Source organism: Choloepus didactylus, chromosome 15, assembly GCF_015220235.1.
Source record: "Choloepus didactylus isolate mChoDid1 chromosome 15, mChoDid1.pri, whole genome shotgun sequence".
In the NCBI taxonomy this organism is placed as follows: domain Eukaryota; kingdom Metazoa; phylum Chordata; class Mammalia; order Pilosa; family Megalonychidae; genus Choloepus; species Choloepus didactylus.
The window spans coordinates 47363956-47387592 of NC_051321.1; positions in this window are offsets into that span (position 1 = coordinate 47363956).

Consider the following 23637-nt stretch of genomic DNA (forward strand, 5'->3'; position numbering starts at 1 on the left):
TGCAAGATCTGCTCCACATCTCATTCAAGGACTCAGGTTGGCAGAGGGTCCTATTCAAAACATGCTTCCATGATTGGGGGAAGAGAACATGGGGAACCATGTACCAGCACTTGAGTTACACACATCACTTCTCACATTTGATTGGGCGAGTGACAGAACTTGTACATTTGTGACCAGCCTTAATGATTACTGCAGTAGGCAAGAAATAAAATCTGCATACCCAAGTTAACTGCAAAATAATTGAAAACTAAATTTAACTAGGAAATATATTTTAGAAAAGAACACATCTTGGAACCATGAAGATAAAAAGGACTTGCTTTCTATATGAAAAATGTATGCATTCAAACCTATAACTTCTCTAATTAAAGAAAAAACTACACACACACACACACACACACAAAACAAAATGTGTTCTAAATGTATGTATTTATTCAGTAAATTTCTATTAAGCACCTATATTCTTTGTGGCAAGCATTATGTGAAGTCCTAAGGATACATCATTTATATCACAGTTAGTTCTTTCCTTTTAGGTACTTAAAGTTTAATAGAAGAAGCAGAGAGGTAAATAGGCAATTACAGTACATAGTTTCCCATTTGCTACATTAGTTAAGGGGTATAGAAATGCCACCTAATGTATTCTTGGGGTTGTGCTGTCTGTTTACTGGAAGAAGTAACATCTAAGTTAGATCTAAAGGATAATAGAAATCAGCTAGGAGAAAGGAAAAGATAGGTGTGTGTGTGTGTGTGTGTGTGTGTGTGTGTACATGAACACAGGACAGATAGAGTATTGCGGGTAGAGGGAATATTAAGCAGTAATTAAGGCTGGAGGTAATGTGCTAGGGAAGTGTGGTCAGAGATATGGCCCTCAACTTTTCCTTCATAAATAGCAATTAAGTTTTATACTTGTATTTGCATTATTCACTTCGGGTTGGTTCACCTATAGCATAAATGTACTTGAATATATTTGCCCTTTGCTCTAATAATAAAACATGCCCCTCATAACCAAGGAAACTGGTAGTGGTTCCCCGAAGGAAAACAGCTCTCTGTAGATAAAAGTACATAGTTGGTGTCACCCTTCTGATTTCATGGGCTGCAGCCCTGACTCATGGAACTGTGTTTATTAGGAAGAGACTGCTTTGCTTCTACCCACCTTGTGCTTCCAAATATATATTTTTAGTTTGCTTTTTTCTATACCTACTAAGGTAGAAAGTTATTAAAGATGCAGCCTCTGTTGGTTTATTTTCTGATTGTGTTTTAGAATAACGGGCAAACTGGAAGCTTACCCATTATTCTAAAACACACTAGTCAGAGGAGAAAATGACATCTACCACCCCACTGCCTGACCCAGGTGTCTGGAAACGTTGCCTTGACCATATTCCCTCTTCTATTGTGCTTTCCTATTCATCATAACAAATTCATCTTTTACTCAAGAACAGGATAAGCTAAATGGACATGAGAACCTAATATCTCAGCAATTGCAAGTTTGGAACAATGACCAACAGGAATCTACTACATCCCCTAAGTGGCCAACAGACTGGGATGGTAATGCAGAGGAAGACATCCTTAAGTAGAATTCCAATAAGCTAGCAAGTTCCATTTTATAAAGTTGCTGCCATCATGCAGAGGAGAGTCTCTGAGTGTCTTTCTAGAACTGTTATTGGTGTTGTGTTGACCCACTGTCACTCTTTTATCAGTTTGACTTCACCTTAATAGTCTACAAATGTCAAAAATCTCACAGAAGCTGAGGGGTAGCATATTAGCATGCATAAATGGGAAGTTGTATAAAGTGGAGAAAAGAAACTGGGCTTTGGAATCTGGTCAACTTGAGACTGCATTATGGCTATGACCTTGAAATGTTTAGTTACTCTCCCTGATTTATAAAATGGTATTGATATTAATGACCTTCTATGAATTTATGAGGTTGTATAAGTTAATGCTTAAGAGAGGGTATTCTGGAAACTAACTGTTTCAAATACTTGTTCTACCATTTATTCACTGTCAGACCCAGAGTAAAGTACTTAATTTCTTAGAGCCTCAGTTTTTTCTTCTGAATTTCCTTACCTATAAAATAAAAGCAATAATAGTACTTACTTTAGGTTCTGAGAATATGCACTGTTGGCATAGTGCCTGGCATATAAGTACTCAATCTGTTTAGTTGTTAATTATTTTAGCTATCAATGAGTGTTACATAAGGCAATGCATGTATCTGGAAAATAGTATGAATTAACAAATGTCCTTTAGTGAGAAGTGAACTCATGATTGGCCCAGATCACACTATGCTTTTCTGGATCCTTTTCACATCTGTGATTTTAGTAGAAGAAGCACTGGAATAGGGGGAAATTTAAGGCTGTTTGAGTGGTCTGGTAGGAAAGATAATAGAATTTGGAACCAAAACCAGAAAGATGTCTTCAGGAATGGATCAAAAAGATATGCATATATAATACTCTACAGTTGGAATGTAGATGACTAACCAGTTGATTTGGCTGGTGAAGGGAAGAAAGAGTTGAAAAAAACCTGAAATGTTTGGGTGATAGTATACTACAAATGAACTAGGGAAAAAAGAAGTAGATTTCAGGGAGATGATGATAAGTCTGGTTTTGGATATGTCTAAGACTTTGACTATATGTCTAGGTAGGAAAGTCCAGCACACAATGGGACTTTTTTCCAATTGGAGAAAAAATAGAGCAGAAAATAGAGGTATGGGGGGCATCAACTTCAAATTAATAGTTGAAATCAAGGACATTGATGGCTTTGCAAGGAGGAGGGCATATAGCCACTGGGGAATATCTACTTTTAGAAAAGAAGGAGAAGGAGAAGGAAGACCAGAAATACTGTTACCAAAAGGAAGATACAATCAGGAAAGTTATCAGAGAGGGAAGAAAGACTTCCAAGAAGGTCAGTTGCATCCAGTGTTGCAGAGAAGTTGAAAGGGAAAAGAAATGAATTAGGCCTTTGAAACTCAAAAGTGAGCAATTTCATAAGAAGGGTAGAAACCACTTTGCAAGAAGTTGATGAGTATTACTAGGTTGACTGGATGTGGCAGAGACTGTTAGTGGATACCCCATACCTGCTGTTCCATTTTTCCATTGTGGTAGGTTTTTTTTGGCCATGGGGATAGGATTGTATTTCCCAGCTTCTCTGGCTGCTGAAGATAGCCATCTGGTGCCACTCCTATCATTTCCTCAATGGTATGAGAGAAAAAGTGATGTGTTCTGTTTTCCGCTTGTGCTCTCAGAAGGAAAAGGCATACACTGTCTTGCCCAAATTCCTTTCCTAATATCTGTGTAATGAATGTGATGGCAACAGCTGGAGCAGCTATCTTGAGCCCAGAGACGGAAGCTTCATGTAAAAGATGACAATAATACAAAAGATGCCTGGGTCCCTCATAGTTTGGAGTTGTCAAATCATCCCTGGACTGTTTATTATTCTAAGATGATTATTTGAAAACAAAAAAAAATTTCTGCCTTGTTTTTAACAATTACATTTCATTGTTAGAGCAGCTCTAACCTGCTGCTAATATACTGATGATAGCTCCATGAAAGCTATAATTTGTAAACTTTCTTATACTGTGGCTGGAACAAATATAAATATATTTGTATCAAATTGTAAAGCCAATCTTTACTAACTGACCTGGGGGAAATGGTAGGGAGACCTCTTTTTGTTTTTGACTCTCTGGCTAATGGATTAATCCCCCCCCCCCCCCTTTAAACATCTGTCAAGAGAGAGTCTTGGGTGCTTTCCACTTTTGAGGACCTAGAAATTATGTCTGTTCTTCACAGTCTTGGACAGTATGGTCATTATATGGAAACTGATGTCCTCTATCACTGGTTGCCTATGAGTGTCATCTATCGTTGTCAAAAACTATATTAAATTCTGGAACTAATTTACATATCAAAACCAAATGAATCAGCAGGGATGCAGCTGTAAATAAATTTTTATAGATCATAAACATTCTAAAGTTTTGATAATTTATCTTTTATGGATTGTGGGCGGAACTATGAAAATCTATTATATGTATTTATAATATCACACATTCAGGGCAAATATATTAAACTGAGATTTTTTTTTCCCCTTTCCAATTTATTATGCAAGTGTTATAATGTCTGCAGCAAATAGGTGGAAACGTCAGCATACAATACATCTTTCTGTTTATATGGAGGCAAAACCAGAAAGGAATCATGCTGTTCTTTGAGTTTGGTAGTCCCAGTTTTAAATTAAGACAGAAGATGGTGGTATTCATATTGTAGATCATATTGTAGAAAGAGAATGCAAAAATTAGTAACTGAGCTTTTTTTCCCTGTCGGTGATTCACTTCATGTATAAGTACATGAATATTTTCTATTTCAAGAAATGCTTTTATGAATAGAGAATGCTTTAAAGGCTCTATTGAAGAGAAATCTTCCACTCTTTGGAGGACGTTTAATTTTCTTTGAATTGACTAAATAGCATCTCAAAGTCCATCTTTAGCATAAAATTTATTGGGTCCCTGTGTAAGACGCTATGTTCCCTCCTGGTTGGGGAATATTGGGTCCGCCTAGAAGAGTCTGCTGATCTTCTCCCATAGGTGTTTATCCTTCCTGTGCCTCCACCGTGGTAGGAACATCTGAGAATTCTACCGTGATTCCCAGCTTAGACTCAATCATTGAATTTTTTTGAGATTTTTTTTTTTTTAGAAAACCTTTTATTATGGACAATTTGAAACATAGATACAAATAGAGAGATTAGTATAAGATATTCCATATACTCCATCATCCAGATTAAAAAATTATCAACACTTTGCCAATCTTATTTCATCTATTCCTCACCATTTTTGGAATGGGGCAAGCTGGAATACTTCGCTTATAAATATTTAATTCTTTAATAAATAAAGACTTTTTTGAGAACTACAAGGTCACTATCTTAACTAAAAAATTAACAATTACCCCTTAATTTCATATAATACCCAGCCCATAGTTAAATTTCCCTGATTGTCTTAAAAATGTCTCTTTTCAGTGGGTTTGTTTAATCAGGAGCCAAACAAGTTCCGTACATAACATTTGGTTTATTTGTCTCTTATCTTGCTCTTAATATATAACATTTCTCCTCATAGCACTCCCTTTTCATGCCATTTATTTGTTAAATAAACCATGTGATTTGTCTCTAAAACTTTCCCATATTCTGACTGGTGGCTTCCTCATGGTGAATTTTAACTTCTTCCTCTTTCCTTGCCATTTCCTGTAAACATTAGCTGCATCTCACAGTTTGATTAGATTCGGGTTAACTCTTTTTTCTTTTGGCAAGAATACTTTGTTGGTAGCTCTCTTTATTTTCTGTTGCATAAAACAGGAGATAGATAATGTCTGATTGTTCTACTTATGTTAGCATTGACATGACATTCAGGAGCTGTCGGCCTGATTCATCCATTTTAAAGTTCCTGTCAACATTTTATCTCTGGTTTGATCAGCCATCGAAGATTGTTAATAAAATCCATTATTTCTCCAGAGGTTGAAAAATAGTAATTTTCTAATTCTATCATTCCTTCTGAATTTTTTAGTCGGAATCCTTCTGTAAAGAAAAACTTCCCCTCATGGACTAGTGGGTCAATGTAAATATACTTCGTATAAGAAAAGCAAGCTAAGTGATTGATTTGTTTTCCATTCTTTCCCTTTGTTTGTCAATTTGCAGAATAATGAGTTGATGTCCTAGCAACATCCAAATGTGATCAATAATTTTTTTCCTCTTTGAGTATTTTGTAAACTCATGGTTTATTACATGTTTGATATTTCAGTTCATTTTAATCATTATTATTATTTTTATTTTTGGTGCTCAAATTGGCCTGTTAGACTAGTGAGATCCCATTCAAGTTTGTCCCATGTCTTTTTCACATGAATTCTGGTAATCTTTGGAAGCTTCCTTGTTGACTGACATAACATTGTGTTTAGTGCACCATTGCTGGAGTCAGTCATTTCTCCAATGATGCCTGGTTCTTCTTAGTGGAAATGGTAGTTACCACCACAATTTGGACACTGGAGGTGCTCAGTGCTACTGAGTTGTCACTGCTCCGTGGTCCTTTCAGTGGATAGACCTGGGAAACATTTTTTTTTTTTTCTTTTAGGAAGAAGAAAACAATAAGTTCATACTGACATTTCAAATTCAACTAAAATTACAGGGATTCTCTTAGTTTCTTTGAGTTTTATGCTTGTATCTCTTTTCTTTCACACTGAAAATCTTGGTTTCTCATATTATTTGCTTATTTTATGATATATAGGATAAATAATAAATATATTACAATATTAAAAATGTAAATATTACTAATACAGGTAAGATTACTGTGTGCACTTTAAGAATTTTTTTTTACTGTTTTGGTCTATAGGTTATAGCGTACTAGTTATGTGCGTAAATATACTGTGTTTTGGAATCACTTTAAATAATTCTTGTCTAGGTGATGTAAATTTAGGTTCATTGTTTCACTTGGTTTTCAGTTTTTAGGGATTACATTTTTCCCCTTTGACTTATTGTGCCTAAAATATACATGGTTATAAAGTAAAAAATTAAAACAATACAGTTAGAGAATTATGCTTTCTATTCCTGTCCCCTCCACCCTTATTTCTCCTTCCCTTTATAGGAAATAATTTTTTAATTTGATTTTGATTCAGTCTTCCATTGATTTTTAAAAATATATAAGTAATATGTATATATGTACTTATCTCCTTTATTATTCATAAGGTAGCATATTAAACATACTCCTTTGTATCTTCCTTATTTCACTTAAAATATGTCTAGAGACCATTCCATTTAGGTATATAGATGTTTTTCTTATTCTTTTTTTATATCTTCCTAGTATCATAATTTGTGCAGATGTCATAGTTTATTAACCAGTCTCTATTGTTAAACATTTGGGTTATTTCCAGTCTTGCTATTGCAAATGATGTATGTTTTGCCAGTGTATCTTGAGATAGATTCCTATATGTGGGATTGCTGAGTAAAAGATAAATGCATATGCAATTGCTTATTCCCAAATTTCCCTCCATAGGGTTTATACCATTCCATGTCTTTTTCAGCATTGAATGAAGATGCCTACCTCCCTAGATCCACGGCTAACTGTGTATAATGTTGGGCTTTTGGGATTCTTGCCAGTACAATAGGTAAAAGATGGGTTCTCAATGTTGTCATTATTTTGGATTTCTCTTGCTATGAATGAGATCATGTGTTTCATTTACATTTCCCCCTTGTTCACTGTCTGCTTATATATATTTTCCCAATAAGTTATGAGTCTTTATTACTCTTAATTTGTAGAAGCTCTTTATATGTTTGGTATATTAGCCCTTGTTGCTTATAGTATTTTCTCTATGCAAAGTTTTAATTTTTCTTGGCCATATGTTAATTTTTATTTAATGTGCCTGGAATTTTGAAATGGATGTAAGAAAATTTTCTCAATTTATAAATTATAAAGGAATTTACACATATTTTCTTCTGATACTTATATGATTTCATTTTCACCTTTAGATATCTAATCAATTTGGAATTTATCTTGGTGTATGGGATCAGGAATGAATTAATTCTACATTTTCTAAATTCGTCTCCTGTTGTCCTACCTAATACTACTTTAAGAAGTTCACAGGTTTTTCACAATTTGAGATTCTGTCTTTACTAAATACTAAATTTCTTTGCATTTGGGTCTGTTTTCTAGATTTTCTAGTCTGTTCCATTGGTCTGCTTATTTATGCTATAATACCATTTTAATTACAGTTTTATTACAGAGAGTTTTATAATATGCTTTAATATCTGGTAAAGTAAGCTCTCCATTGCATTGTTCTTTTTAGGATATTCCTGAATATTCTTGTTTGCTTTTTCTTCTATATGAGTTCTATAATCGAGTTGTTTAGCATCCTGAAGAAAGTTGACAGCATTTTATTGGTATTCATTAATTTTATGTCAACCCATGGAAAATCGCATGATTTATGATGTTGAGCTCTTCTATTCAAGAACATGGTAGAAATTTTTATTTATTCAATCTCCATTTGTGTTTTTCAGTAGTGTTTTCTAGGTTTCCTCATATGAACTTTGCACATTTCTTGTTAAGTTTATGTCTGGCTTTTTGTTGTTGTTGTTGCTCTTCTTTTCTTCCATTATATCTTCTAATAGGTTATTATTTGCACATGTGAAGCTCTGGATTTCTATATGCTAATATTATATCCTGCTCCATTACTAGTATTTTTTTAGTTTGTAGTAGTTTTCTAGTGGTTATTTTGTGCTTTTAAAATATAATAATATCATCTGCAAAAAGAGATAGTCTGTCTCTTCCTTTCTGATACTTAAACTTCTTATTGCTTTTTTTTGAGTGTGTAGTTGTATTGGCTAATATCTCCAGTATAGTCTTAAAGAGTAGTGGAGATAAAGAACATTCTGGTATTATTTTAGTGTTTCCTTAGGCTGAACTTTTGGCTGAGGTATATATATTCACCATGTTAAGGAAATATGCATTAATTCTTATTTTACTGATTATTCTTAACATGACCAGTCTTTTCTTCTTTTTTTCTGTACCAATAAGTCTTTATTTATTCAGTTTATTATCCCAGGGAAAAGAGGGGAAGTGGAAAGTGTCAGAATGTGTTACAAAATGACAGCAGAAGGGAAAGGAAGTGCCCAGTACAAATCAACAATCAAATAAACATACCCCAGTGATAGGGTCACCAAAACCCAAAGGAGACTTCCTGCAGTTCAGGAATAAGGGGAAGGGATTAAGGAAAGAACAGATGGGTACATGCTTTCCTACCCTCCCTCCTTCCCCATAAATTCCAGATTTCACACAAAGGTTTGTTTCTAGCAGCAAACATGGAGTTACTTTCTTCTTTCTCTTATTAAACCATCTCGTGTCCACTTTGGCACAAGTTTCTTGCTCCTGCATAAAAATTCCTGAGTGAGTTGGATATGCATTCATCTTCCCTTTCTTTATCTTTTACTCCCACTTTCTACATGGATCCCCCTATCCCACCCTGCATTGTTTCTGTTTCCCAAGGTTGATGATAAGTAGGTTTGGTCAATCCAATACAGCAGTGTTAATCTTAAGGCATGAATCATGTCAAGCAATGGCCTTAACTCAGAAGATTGGGAATGAGGGATGGAGTGTTCCTAGATTCTTCGGGTGTTTGCACAAATCATTGAAGATTTGTGGAGATACCCCCTTAATTAAATGTGTATGGTGAGGTTGGGGAGGAGTAGTTGGAGAGGGCCAGAAGATCTAGTCCAAAGTAGGAAATAGGGGAAGGGGAACACAAAAGAAAAGAGTGCAAGTTCCTCACTTCAAGAGGAGCCCCTGTGCTGGTTTGAATCTCTTATGTATCCCAACAAAAAGATTATTTTCTTTTAATCCACTCTTGTGGGGACAGACCTATTGCGGGTGGGATCTTTTGATTAGGTTGTTCTCATGGAGATGTGACCCACCCAATTATGGGTGAGACCTTTAGATTAGATTATTTCCATGGAGGTGTAAGCCGCTCCCCTGCCCCCATTCAAGGTGGGTCTTGATTAGTTTACTAGCATCCTTTAAGAGAGCTCACAGAGAGAAAGAAGCGGAGGGATGCTTGGAGAGAAAACACCCAGAGACATTTTGGAGGTAGCCATTGAAACCAGACGTTTGGAGATGCTAAGCTAAGAAATGAAGCCCAGAGTTTGCCCCAGAGAAGCTAAGTGAGAACCTGCAGACACTTAAAGACAAGGCCACTGGAATCAGAAGCTGAAAGCAATGAACCCAGGAGCAAAGGACCCGCAGATGCCAGAAATGTGCCTTCCCAGCTGCCAGAGATATTCTGGACACCATTGACCTTTCTTCAGTGAAGGTATCCTCTTGTTAATGCCTTAGTTTGGACACTTTTATGGCCTTAGAACTGTAAATTTGTGAACTAATAAACCCCCATTGTAAAAGCCAATCCATTTCTGGTGTTTTGCATTCTGGCAGCTTAGCAAACCAGAACAGCCCCCAAACATATGTTTCAGATCTCTGTGCCTGATGCAGTATAGCTTTGATTATTTTTCTTTCAACACACAAAAAAAGAAGTTTGTAAACTATGAAAACCCCAAAGAACACGGAAAAAGACCAATACATTATATTTACACACACTATGCCATTTAGCAGTCACCAAATCAGCAATTCGTGAAGTTCTACAAAGCCAGACAGATAAAATAATCAGAGGGGGACAACATTTGGGGGAGACAAAAAACTAGATCAGACACACATCACCCAATGCCTTCTATTGCATTTGCCCTGTTTCAACACAGTGGGGTAGGTTGGAGTGATCCCACAGAATGTAAACAAAACCTCCTTTCTCCTTTAGCTATTATGACACTATAATCACTACTAAAACAGGGTAGGATGTTGGCTCCAGGCACCACAAAGTAGCCTTCACTTATGGTCTCTCTGGGAGCCAAGCAGAAAAAGTCCAGAATTTTGAAAGGTTAAGGATTTCAGTCTTTGCTTAATACATCTATCTTTGGACACACACACACACACACACACACACAGTACACTGGCAGGCCTAACCTAATCCATTGAAGGATGGATACGGTGTGCCAAGCAAGGTGCATGCCTTAGGATTAAGAAGTTTGGAACAGGAATTCCTTATTACATATATAGATAACTCTCACCAACCTTGGCTTCTTCTCTTCACCTTTAACCTGGCTCAGCCTCTCCTAACCTCTCTGAAACACCTTCACTTTTAGATCAATTTCCAGTCTTCCAGTAGGAGGTCAAGTCATGGGGTGATCCAATTAAAACCTAGTCTCCCCTGAAATGCTTTCAAGGTAGAGAGATTTCAAGAGGACACTATGGCAAAAAAGCCAGCTCTAATTGGCAAAAATGAAGTAGTTCCGATATTTGTTCTTTATGGTGATACAGCAACAACAACAGAAAAGTATTCCTGTTGTGCAGACCTGGAGCTGCTGCTGACTATCCCTGAGATTGTTCATGTACCTGAAAACACAGTGCAGGAATAAGAGCCTTGGATTAAAATACATAAAAACACAAAACCAGAATATTTATATTAAGGAAAAAAAGTTAAAATGCACAAGATACGTCATTCACATACAGCAGTTGGCATCCTGGAGAAAGTGGGAACCAAGGTGCAGTTATCCAAAGGAGCAAATAAATAAAATTGCATTGGCCCAGCATAGGGTAGGATTGCGCTTAGGAGCAGTAGGTCTGCAGCTATCCCACCAAACACTCCTTTTGCCTATCTTAGCAACCCACTGCTTAGGACAGTTCCCAGTACCCTGTTCCAAGAGTAGGTTATGAAGAGACAAGAAAGTGGAAAAAACCCAGCCCTCCCCTTGAGAGATTCCCTCCACAGAATGTAGTGCTCCTGGGTTGGGTCCATCAATCTGCTCTCATATTTTATCTTTTCACTCTGGTATGAGAAATATTTTTATAAATCCTTCTTTCAAAGGAAGGCTTTTCAAAGGAAGGCCTATTCAGGCCATTGCCAAAAAACCCTGGAGATTCCAGTGGTATTCTTGCAGGCTCTAGGTGTATGTCTCCTGAAAGCCCTCACTTGTATTTGGATAGAACATGGTTGGAGTTCCTTTGCCTCATTCTTGCCCCCGACCAAGATGGAAGAGGGGGTGATCTGTGGACCCCATCCTGAGATACATGGCAGTGCCAACCATCCCCTACTCACCCAATCCCACTTTCTCCACTCTGCAGATTGATGCCTGCTCCTTGGAACTTCCTCATAGCAAAAGGATTGCTCCATCCACTGTGGGCCCAATTCTGGGCCTCTGGGAGCAGGGCAGGGCTGTGGATCTCTTTTTCCTTCTGTCCAAGGTACGGCTTTCCCTGTGAGCTGGGAGCCTGCTGGGCTTGCAGTGCACATGAGGACACCATATGGCTGGTGCTCTGGCAGATGTGGCACTTCTTGGGCTGGGGTGGCAGCTTGCATTCCTTGGCATGATGGTCTGGATCTCCACAGTTGTAGCACCTGTCTCCTTCATTTGCACTTCTGCATGTTCTCCCCCTTTGTCTGCCTCTCACTCCCAGTACAGAATACCCCACCAGATCCAGTGACACGGATAGATTCCAGGCCCTTGGCAGACTTCTTCAGGGTGAACTCTACTGCCTCCCATCCTTTCGACTCCGGAAGCCCTCCATGTGCAGCTTATTCTGATGCACAAATATGTCCACTGATGGGTTGCACGTGACCCGGTGGGGTGGTCATGGATAGGAAGCCAAACCCCTGGCGCACGTTGAACCACTTACAGGTGCAGGCACCAGGCAGCAGCTGTGGCTCCTCTGCATTCTCTCTCGCCTCCTCCGCCATCTTGGCGCAGCTGGTTGGTCACCGAGCCTGAGCCTGTGGCCCTGGTTGGGCAGCTGCTGGCCCCAGAGAAGTCCAGAGGCAAAGAGGCCATTTTGTTACTTGCCAAATGTCTTTTTGGCATCTCTGAAAGATTGTATAAGTTTTCTCCTTAGCTCTATACATATGGTGTGCTTTATTAATATATCTTAATATTGAGCTACCCATGCGTTTCTGAAATAAACCCATCCAAAATGATGTATTTTTAAATATAGGGTAGAATTCTGTCCTGAAATACTTTAATTTTTCACAATAACATTCATAAATGAGAATGATCTGTGGTGTGCACATGAGCTTTGTGTGTCTGCAATATTTGTCAGGTTTTGGTTTCAATACTATACTTACTTTAAAGAATTTTGAAACTTTGATGCTTTTCTTCTTTTTCTATAATCTGGACTATTTTAAGTAGCTCTGGGATTATCTGATCTTTAAGTGCTTCACAGAATTCCTTTGTGAAACCACCTGGGCTTGGTGGTTTTTATTTATATTTATTTTTTGTTTATGGAAAGGCTCTTTTGTAATATTAAATTTCTTCTATGAAGATTGATCTATTTAGTCATTCTATTTCTACTAATTTCCTAGGAAGTTATCAATTCTATTATATTTGTTTGCATAGATTTGTGCAAAATACTTTCTTAGGATATTTGAAAATTTCCTTTGGTTTGTCAACTAAGTATTTTTGCATTTGCAAAATTTCTCTAGCAGGTGTGCTTTTTGCAATATTTCCACTGCTGACTCCTTCACACCATTTTGTTCAATGCCTTTTACCGAAGGTACCTTCGGAGTATAAAGTAGCTCCCTCCCATTTTCTTTCTAATCTGTTTTATTTCTTTCCCAGCAATAGCCACCTTGTAAAACTGACCTATGAAACCATCTATCTCATTTACCACTATGGTCCCAGAGCCTAGAACAGGGCCTCATAATAACTATTTCTGAAATGGATAAATGAATGAATGAATGAATGAATGCATCTTCTAGTTGTCCAGAGTCAGGTGGCGGGCTTTGGGGGAATGGGGGAATTGCTACAATTTCTGTCACTTAAAACAAACTTTTCATTTTGAAATAATTTCAAACTTGCAGGACAGAAGCAAAAATAATACAAAATCCATATAGAGAACTCCAACAACCCCCATGCACATGCACAGATTTACCAACTTTCAACATTTTGCGCATTTCCCATATTATTCCGTCTATCTAGCCATCCATCCATCCATCTATATATTTTCTGAGTATTTGATAGTAGGTTATATACATCACATTCCTTGAACATTTAATACTTCCATGACATTGCATTAGAACAAGGAGATTCACTTATATAATTAGGTACAGCTATCAAGTTTAAGAAATTTAATATTTAGCTTTCTATCTGTTTCCCATGTTTTTCAATGTCCCAATAATGTCCTTTTGGCTGTTTCTCCTCCATTAATAGATTCAGTCCAGAATCTTGTATTGCATTTCATTGTCATTGTCTCTTTAATTGCTGTTCTTATTCTAATTGTGGAAATACATATAACACCTAAATTTTTCCATCTCAGCCATTCCAAGCATTGCATTTAGTGGCATTAATCACATTTGCAATGTTATGCTACCCACATCACCATCCATTGCCGGAATTTACCATTACGCCAAAGAAACCCTACACCCAGTGTGCATTAACTTCCCATTTCTTCTCCTCCCCACCTCTAGTAAACTGTACTCCTCTTTCTGTCTCTATGAATTTGCATACTGTAGCTATTCCATATAAATGGAATCATACAACGTCTGTCCCCTTATGGCTGACTTGTTGCACTCAACATGATGTCTTCAAGTTTCACATATATTGTAGCATGCATTAGACTTTCATTCCTTTGTAGGGCTGAGTGTCATTCCCTTGTATTTATATACCACATTTTGTTTATCCACTCATCTGCTGATGGACATTTGTGTTGCTTCTGTTTTTTGGCTATTGTGAATAATGCTGCTATAGAGTTGTTATACAAGTATCTGTATGCGTCCCTGCTTTCAGTTGTTTGGGTATATATATATATATGTATATATACAGAAGTAGGATTGCTGGATCATAGGGTACTGCTACATTTAACTCTTTGAGGAACTGCCAAACTGTTGTCTACAGCAGCAGCACCATTTTACATTCCCATCAACAATGAATGAGTGTTCCTATTTGTCTGCATTCTCACCAGTACTTGTTATTTTCTTCTTTTTAAAATAATAACCATTCTAGTGGGTGTGTTTGTATTTCATTGTGGTTTTGACTTGCATTTCCCTAATGATTAAGGATGTTGAACATGTTTTCATGTGCTTCTTGGTCATTTGTATATCTTCTTTGGAGAAATGTCTGTTCAAGCCCTTTGCCCATATTTTAATTGGGTTATTTATCTTTTCGCTGTTGAGTTGTAGTTCTTTATGTGTTTTAGATATTAAACCTATATATATGGTTTCCAAATATTTTCCACCATTATGTAAGTTGTCTTTTCACTTTTTTGATGGTGTTCTTCGAAGAACAAAAGTTTAAAAATTTTATGAAGTTCAAATTATTATTTTTCTTTGTTGCTTGTGCTTTTCTTGTCATATCTAAGAATCCTTTGCTAAATATGAGATACTGAAGATTTACCTCTATGTTGTCTACTAAAAGTTTTATAGTTTTAGCTATTATATTTAGGTCATTAATCCGTTTTGAATTAATTATTGTATATGGCATGACATAGGGTCCATTTCATTCTTTTGCTTGTGGATATAAAGTTTTCCCATCATCATTTGTTGAAAAGACTGTTCTTTCCAAACTGAGTAGACTTAGCTCTCTTGTCAAAAATTGATCGGCCATAGAGGTATGTGTGTGTTTCTGCACTTTCAATTCAATTCCATTAGTCCATATGTCTGTCCCTGTGCCAGTACCATGCTGTTTTGATTACTGTAGCTTCATAATAAGTTTTGAAATTTGGATGTGTGAATCCTTCAAATTTGTTCTTTTTCAAGATGGTTTTGGCTATTGAGGGTCCCTGGACCATCTATATAAACTTGAAGATGAGCTTTTCCATTTCTGTGAAGAAGGCTGTTGGAAATTTTATTGGGATTGTGTTAAATCTGTGAATCACTATGGGTAGTACTACTTCCTCCAGGTGTGAGGTTAGGTTAGAAAGATTTGCAATCTTTTTTCATCTTAAATGTATGCATTTAGCACTATAAATATCCCTCTTGGCTCTACCTTTGCTGCATCCCACAAGTTTTGGTGTGTTTGGTTTCTTGTTTTCATTCATCTCCAGATATTTCTTTATTTTGCTTGTGATTTCTTCTTGACCCATTAGTTGTTGAAGAGTGAATTGTTTATTTTCCACATATTTGAGTATTTTCCATTTCTCCCTCTGTCATTGATTTCTAGCTTCATTTCATGTGAATGGAAAATATACTTTGCATGATTTCAGTCTTTTAAAATTTATTGAGACTTGTTTTGTGGCCTAACATGTGGCCTGTCCTAGAGTATGATCTGCGTGCACTTGAGAAGAGTGTGTACAATGCTGCTGTTGGATGATGTGTTCAATATATATATCTACTAGGTCCTGTTGGCTTATAGTGTTGCTCCAGTCCTCTGTTTTTTGGTTGATCTTCTGTTGAGATGTTCTATGCATCATTGGATGTGGTATATTGAAGTCTCTTATTATTAATGTAGACCTGTCTATTTCTCTTTTCAACTCTGTCAATGTTTGCTTCATATAATTTGGAGTTCTGCTGTTAGGTGCATATGTTTATAATCATTATAACTTCTTGAAGAATTAATCCTTTTATCATTATCTAGTACTGTTCTTTTTCCCTTTTGACAGTTTTTGACTTAAAATCTGTCTTATCTGATATTAATATAGCTACCCCTGCTTTCTTTTCTTTTTTTAAAATCATATTTTTATTATAGAACATAACATATATACATAGAAGTGATAACTTTCCAAGTACAATTTAACAAGTAGTTAGAAAGCAAATACCAAAAAATGTTATGGGTTACAGTTCCACAGTTTCAGTTATTTTCTTATTGTGAAATACAACAAAAAGGTAGTATCTTTCAAAGTATGAGTTAACAAGTAGTTATATAGGAAATTTACAAAAACTGTTATGAATTACAGCATCTTATAGTCATCAAGGGGTTGAGAATCCCTTTTTTGTTTTGTAATTCCACTATTTATTTAGTTCTTTTTTTTTAATAATTCATTTTTATTTGTCCCGGCCCGCGGGATGATCAACGGAGGCTCCAAATCCTGTGAGGGAAGAATGGTATGGGACAAGAGACAGGAGGAATGACAGCAAGACAAGTATCCTGATCAAGCTGCAAAACTTTATTGAAAAGGCAGGGTATATATGTTCTAAGATAGAGGGAGTGGCTAGTAAAAACGGGTGGCGGCCTAGGATTGGTGGCTGCAAAGGCGGGTGGCGGTCAAGGATTGGTGATTGCTGTTGCTAGGGTGGAGGGCAGATGTAAGGTTAGCACTTTTGGCGCGAACCACTTCTGTAAAGAAGGCTGAGGGCAACCCAAGTTGTTGTTTCAGTCCTGGCGGCCATGTTTCCGGCATTGCTGACAAGTGCACCTCATGCATGCTACCTTAATCGCCCACAACATTTATTTAGATACATTCACATGCCATGCACATACAAAGAGTAGAATCAGTTCACAGTACCACCATATAATTGTGCGTCCATCACCACAATTAATTTTTGAACATTTTCATTACCACACACACAAAAGTAGTAAGAATAAAAATTAAAGTGAAAAAGAACAATTAAAGTAAAAAAGAACACTGGGTTTTTGTTTTATTTTGTTTTGTTTTGCCCCCATTTTTCTACTCATCCATCCATAAACTGGACAAAGTGGACTGTGATCCACATGGCTTTCCCAATCACAATTTCACCCCTCATAAGCTACATTTTTATACAATTGTCTTCAAGATTCAAGGGTTCTGGGTTGAAGTTCGATAATTTCAGGTATTTACTGCTAGCTATTCTAATTCATTAGAACCTAAAAAGGGTTATCGATATTGTGCGTAAGAGTGCCCACCAGAGTGACCTCTTGGCTCCTTTTGGAAACTCTCAGACACTGAAACTTATTTCATTTCATTTCACATCTCCCTTTTGGTCAAGATGTTTTCCATCCCATGATGCTGGGTCTAGATTCCTCCCCAGGAGGCAGTGATTTCATTTGCCAAGTTGGCTTAGCTAGAGAGAGAGGACCACATCTGAGCAACAAAGAGGCACTCAGGAGGAGACACTTAGGCACAACTATAAGCAGGCCCAGCCTCTCCTTTGCAGTAACAGTCTCCCAAGGGCAAGCCCCGTGATCCTTGCTTTCTTTTGATTGCTACTTGCATGAAATGGTTTTTTTCCATCCTTTCTCTTTAAATCTGCTTGGGTCTTTAAATTGAAGATGAATCTCTTGTAAACGACATATTGGGTCCTGACTTTTTATCCATTCTGCCAAACTCTGCCTTTTCACTGGAGAATTTAATTTATTTACATGTAAAATAACAAGTGATAATGCAGGGCATTCTCTGCCATTTTGCTCTTTGGTTTTTGTAATTCTTGTATCTTTTTTGTCCTTCAGTTTTTTCATTACTGCCCATTTTTGTATTTTGTTGGTCTTTTATCGTGAACCCTTTAGAATAACTTTTCGTTTCCTTCTGTGTATATTTTACTGATATTTTCTTTGTGGTTACCCTGGGGCTTAAATTTAACATCCTAAATCCGTAACAAGCTCATTTCTATCAAGAAAGGATGCTGGATTTTGTCAAATACCTTTTCTGCATTAATTGAGATGATCAAGTGGTTTTTCCCTTTTGATTTGTTATTGTGGTATATCACATTAATTGATGTTCTTGTGTTGAACCACCCTTGCATACCAGAGATAAAACTCACTTGATCATAGTGTATAATTCTTTTAATGTGCTGTTGGATTCAATTTGCAAGTATTTTCTTGAGGAGGTTTGCATCTATATTCATTAGAGAAATTGGTCTGTAATTTTCTTTTCTTGTAGTACCTTTATCAGGCTTTGGTATTAGCATGATATTGGCCTCCTAGAATTAGCTAGGTAGTGTTCCTTCCTCTTCAGCTGTAATGCTATCTGGTCCTGGGCTTTTCTCTTTTGGAAGGTGTTTAATGACTGATTGAATCTCTTTACTTGTACTTGGTCTGTTGAGGTTTTCTGTTTCTTCTAGAGTCAGTGTAGGTTGTTCATGTTTTTCTAGAAATTTGTCCATTTTATCTATGTTGTCTAATTTATTGGCATACAGTTGTTCATAATATCCTCGTATGATCCTTTTCATTTCTGTAGTAATATTTTCCCCCTCAAGTCTGATTTTATTTATTTTTGTCTTCTCTCTTTTTTTTCTTTGTCAGTCTAGCTATGAGTTTGTCAATTTTGTTGATATTCTCAAATAACCAACTTTTGGTTTTGTTATTTCTCTCTATTGTTTTTTAGTCTCAATTTCATTTATTTCTGCTCTAATTTTTGTTATTTCTTTCCTTCTGCTTGCTTTGGGATTAGTTTGCTGTATTTTTCTAGTTCCTCAAGCTGTGCAGTGAGGTCTTTCTTCTTTTTTAGTGTAAGCATTTAGGGCTATAAATTTCCTTCTCAGCACTGCCTTCACTGGATCCCAGACAGTGTAATTTTTAATGGCGAAAAATTGCAAAGCAACTTAAATGCCCATCAACAGGAGAAAATGGATCAATAAATTCTGGTGTTGCACGCTATGGAACGCGGTAGAATGGTTAAGATATGTGAACTAGAGCTACATTTCTCAAGATAATTATTAAAATATTGTGAAAAAAAGGTAATTTGAAGGATCATATGTGTGGCATGTTAGTAAATTACCAGTTACATAAAGTTTGAAAACATGCAAAGCAACACTGTATATTACTTGTGGATATCCACAATGGAATAAATGGGAAAAAAAATATGTGGGAACAATTTACAGGAAATTGGGGATGGTGATAATTCTGAGGTGTGTAAGCTTTGTGAACGCAAGAGTTTTTCTTTAACTTAATGATATATTTCCACTCCTAGACCTGGGCCTGGCACTTAGTAATGCTTGATAAATATTTGTTGACACAAAGAGTGAGTCAGTGAGAGGGAAATGGAATCAGGAATAGATTTACAAGATCTTCAACTATAAACTTTACTTTTATTTCTTAAAAAAAGAGGGAAATATGGAAGAATGCAAACATTTGGTAGAACTTGATGGTGGAGACATGGGTGTTCATCATGTTATTATTATGATTTTTTAACTTTTCTGTGTGCTATAATATTTTATTGGACTTTTTAAAAAGAGTGGATGCAAAACACTCTTGTGATGACTGATAGGAATGCAGCGAAGGACAGAGAGGAGTTGAAAATGACTGAAATTCCAAAGCTGGGTGACTGGAAAAAAGAGTTGCAACTGCTAGAGGAAAATCTGGAATAAGTTGTAGGGTGACACCACCACTTCTGGATGCATGAAGTTTGAAATTCTGGCTGGATTTCATCTAGAAATGCCCAGAATCCCACTGGAAATGCTCACTCTGAAAACATCAGTAGTTTGGGGAAGAAAACTAGCAGTATATTGTTTAAAGACTTCAACCTCAGAAAAACACTTTCAGAGCAACAGAACTAGAAGCTGAAAAATCATGGATAATTCCTTAAAAAGCAGTTATAAAGAGACCTGTCATTTGACTCAAAACCAATACGTGACTGTCTTAAGAGTCCAAGGATAAAAAGCCTTGGCATTTGGAAGACGGTGAGACCTGGAGCAGAAGCATCTGGAGAGCCATTCCATGCTGGGGTCACCAGAGCAGGAGCATCTTGGGATAAGATAAAATTAACATGTGAGGCTTGTCGCAGAAATACTACAATCCTGCACCAACTGCTTTCAAATTTAACCTCTGCCCGTTCTTCCCTTCCCCCTCTGTAAATGAGGAATGGGGCCTCCTGAGACCAGACAGACCCCTTGAGCTTAATTATCTGGACTTGGTCCTCAAGGCTTGTACATAAATAGTCTGACTCTTAGCAGTAGGGAATTAAAACAGGGTGGAATAAAAACTCTTTGGGGAGAGTGAAGAGATGTATTCCTGTCCTAGTTCTGTCATAAATCATCTAGTAAGGGTTGAATAAATTTCTTAACAACTGTTGAGTCTTATCATGGATTTGATCTTGAAAATCTCTGAACTCTGTGGTGGGTATTATAAATAGATGTCATTTTTTGTGTCTTTGTTGATTGATTCATAGTGGCTGCTTGGAGAAACATATTGAGATGGATTGAGGCTAATGTTTGGCTCCAGAGGGGGAGTGCTACGACTGATTAGCATGGTCTGACATAGCAGGATGGGGTAGTGGCAGAATGATGGTTCTGTATTTGTCCTTTCTGTTCTATGGAATTCCACGAATGCCCTTCTTCAAGAGGGTAAGCTATATAGGTAGAGTTTCTAGGAGAAGCAAAAGACCATTTCTTACATCCTCACTACTTCACCCCCTGTCCCAGCCCCATACACTCCAGCAAAATGCATAGGTTCCCCTCCAGACTGATGGACAATATTGGACACTACAGAGGGTAAAAAAAAAAAGTAGAATTTTCACCCCAGGATGAATCTACACTTGACATTCATCTGTGGGATTTTCCCTATATTAAATCTGCAGTGCCATCTACTGAATCACAAAGGAAATAATACACAGACTGTAAAAATATTCCAGATGAGAATGGGAAGAAATCTTTTGTTTTTTACAGAAGACCATATTTTAATCTCATCATTTAGCTGACTTTACATTATAATGTTTTGAAAGGTGAGCTTTTCTGAAAATCTCTCACACTATTTTTAATTCAGTATAAATAAAAAAATCGTATCTTGTCAATACGTGCTGAATCATTTGTTTCCTTTTTAAAGACTCATATTTTAAATAATAAAGTTGAAGAGTAAAAGCTCAAAATTGAAAAATACACTTCTGATAGCCTTGTTGACACAGGACCAAATTGCCTTTTTTGATGTTAATTTTAGGAGCTAAAGAAGTATTGGTGGGAGAAAAAGGGAGGAAATAGCGTTTGTTAAGGGTCTATTAGATTTTGCTCCAAATTGCAGTTCTCAGAATTGTTTATATTAGTGCCATGAAAAAGGTTCCATGAGCCAATAAGTTTGGAAATTACTGTATATTCAAACACTCTCTCTCACAGATTCATAATGCACATTAGGGTAACAGAGGTTTTAAGAGGCTCAGAAGGCAAGGTGTTTGTTTAATGTTGTCTAATTCAATGTTTCCTAAATTTGTTGAACTTTGCCTGTTTATTTTCTAGCATTTCCACTACTGGTTTCTCACATGCCAGATACCGTGCTAAGTGCTTCACATATATTAACTGATTTACACCTCATTACATCCTTGTGAGTTTATCTCCATTTTAGAGAGAGGGAGTTGCAGTTGTGAGAGTTGAAGCAACTTGTGCAAATCAAATAGTTAGAACGTGGCAGTGCTAGAGTGAAAACCCAGCCCTGCTAATTCCAAAGTGCGTGCTGTTCCCGCTGTACCACATGGCCTCTCAATGGGCCATTTTAGTTTCACATGGCTGAGGACAGATCTTCTGCTTGGCAAAGAGGTTCACAGGAACCCTATCTTCAGCTGGCCTTTCCCTGGCTAGAGACACTTTAATAGGCTCCTCCTGGAGAAGCAGTGCCTTAACCCAAAATGATTCTTTACTCCTGGATGTTGGAAATCATGGATTGCTTTCAGAATGTGGTCTTTGTTAGTTACTTCTCAAAGATACATCTTTCTATTTTTAGAGCTTGCCCTGGTTTGGAAGATACGTGGAGTGGAAAGAGGTTTTGAGGGATTCTTAATTTGTGAAAGACATATCACTTTTTATCCTTTCACAGTTCTGTACTGAGCTCTAGGTTTCTTAGGCGTGAAAGCAGAATTTACAGCCTAATTCTCTGAGATTCAGTTTCCAAAGGCACTCTCTTGAAGGGGTCATATATTTTGTACATTACCAATAAAGAACAGTTATTGAAGAACACAAAATTCTGCAAGGTCACTTGTCCAGAAGCTATTTTTAGTTGGACTATTTTGAGAACTTTATATTTGAAAGTTGGATGTGTACAGACCTTCAGGATAGGGGACAGGGTGAGACGGGTTCTTTGAATTGGAGTGATGTCCCTCATTTCTGTAAGTCTCAGTCTCAGTTTCCCCACAAGGCAAAAGGAAGTGAATGTACTTCCTCCACGGGCTGAACAGAGGACCAGATGAGATCCTGATGTCTTCATTCTTCCATTCCAGATTATTTTAAAAATGATAATAAACCCCAATAAAGACAATCACATAGGAAAGCTGCTAAGAAGATTTATAACACTGGAACAGAAGAAGCAAGAATGTCTGACCCTTGTTGTGGAATGTATTTTGGATATTTTTTCCCCTTCAAATAATGAATTTTAAAAAAGCCTTAAAAAGCTCAGAGACAAGAGGAGAGTTCGGACATTTTATGTGGATAGAAGTTGAATCATAGAACATCATGAAAATAAATTTGCATTACATGAAGAATGAGTGTGTGTTATATCCCTCCTGATGTATGCTTGGTTTGAAACTATGTGCCTATGTAGGTTTTCTGGTACCTCCTTTCTTTCAGGGCACCCAAGTTAGAGGATCTTTTTTTGCTTTCATGACTTCAAGGAAAAGCTTTAGATTTGTGTAGCTAGACATGAACTGGGCCTCATGTTCACCTTAAAGATGATCCTGTCCTCCAGAATCTGCCTTTAAGCTGCTGTGGTTGACAGTGTGCTGAATTGGGGGTGCTTGACTGATTCAGGGAGGTTTTTGATGCACTGGCATAGAGTGGCAGAATAGTAAACAACTGCTCTGGGGGCCCAAGAGCAAGGGCGACAGCTCCAGAGATTCAAGGGCAAGCCTGCCAGAGATCTACTTGCCTGAAGAATAGAGATGCTGATGGAAGGTAAGATTCACACTTGAGATCTAGCTTTTCGACAAAGCCCCTCTCAGTTGTGGAAGAATTACGTAAACCTGAAACCCTATACTGGATGAGGAAGGAGCTCATTCTGATGGAGAGTTGAGGTGTGCTGTCTGGTGTGGAGATGATGGTGCAGCTGCAAGTGATGGGCTGCTGGGTGCCTCAGGGTGGGTGTGTTGGTCCTCGTCTTGGTTTCTACCTAGATTTCTCTGGACAATCTCAGAGTCCTTGGAGGAGGGGAACTGTAACAGTGATTCAGTTGAACAGAGTGGTTGCATCAGCACAGATCATCTGAGAAGAGATGCCAAACATTTCATCTTTACTAGGGCCCAGTAACATGCCAGGAGCTGTTTCCCAAAGG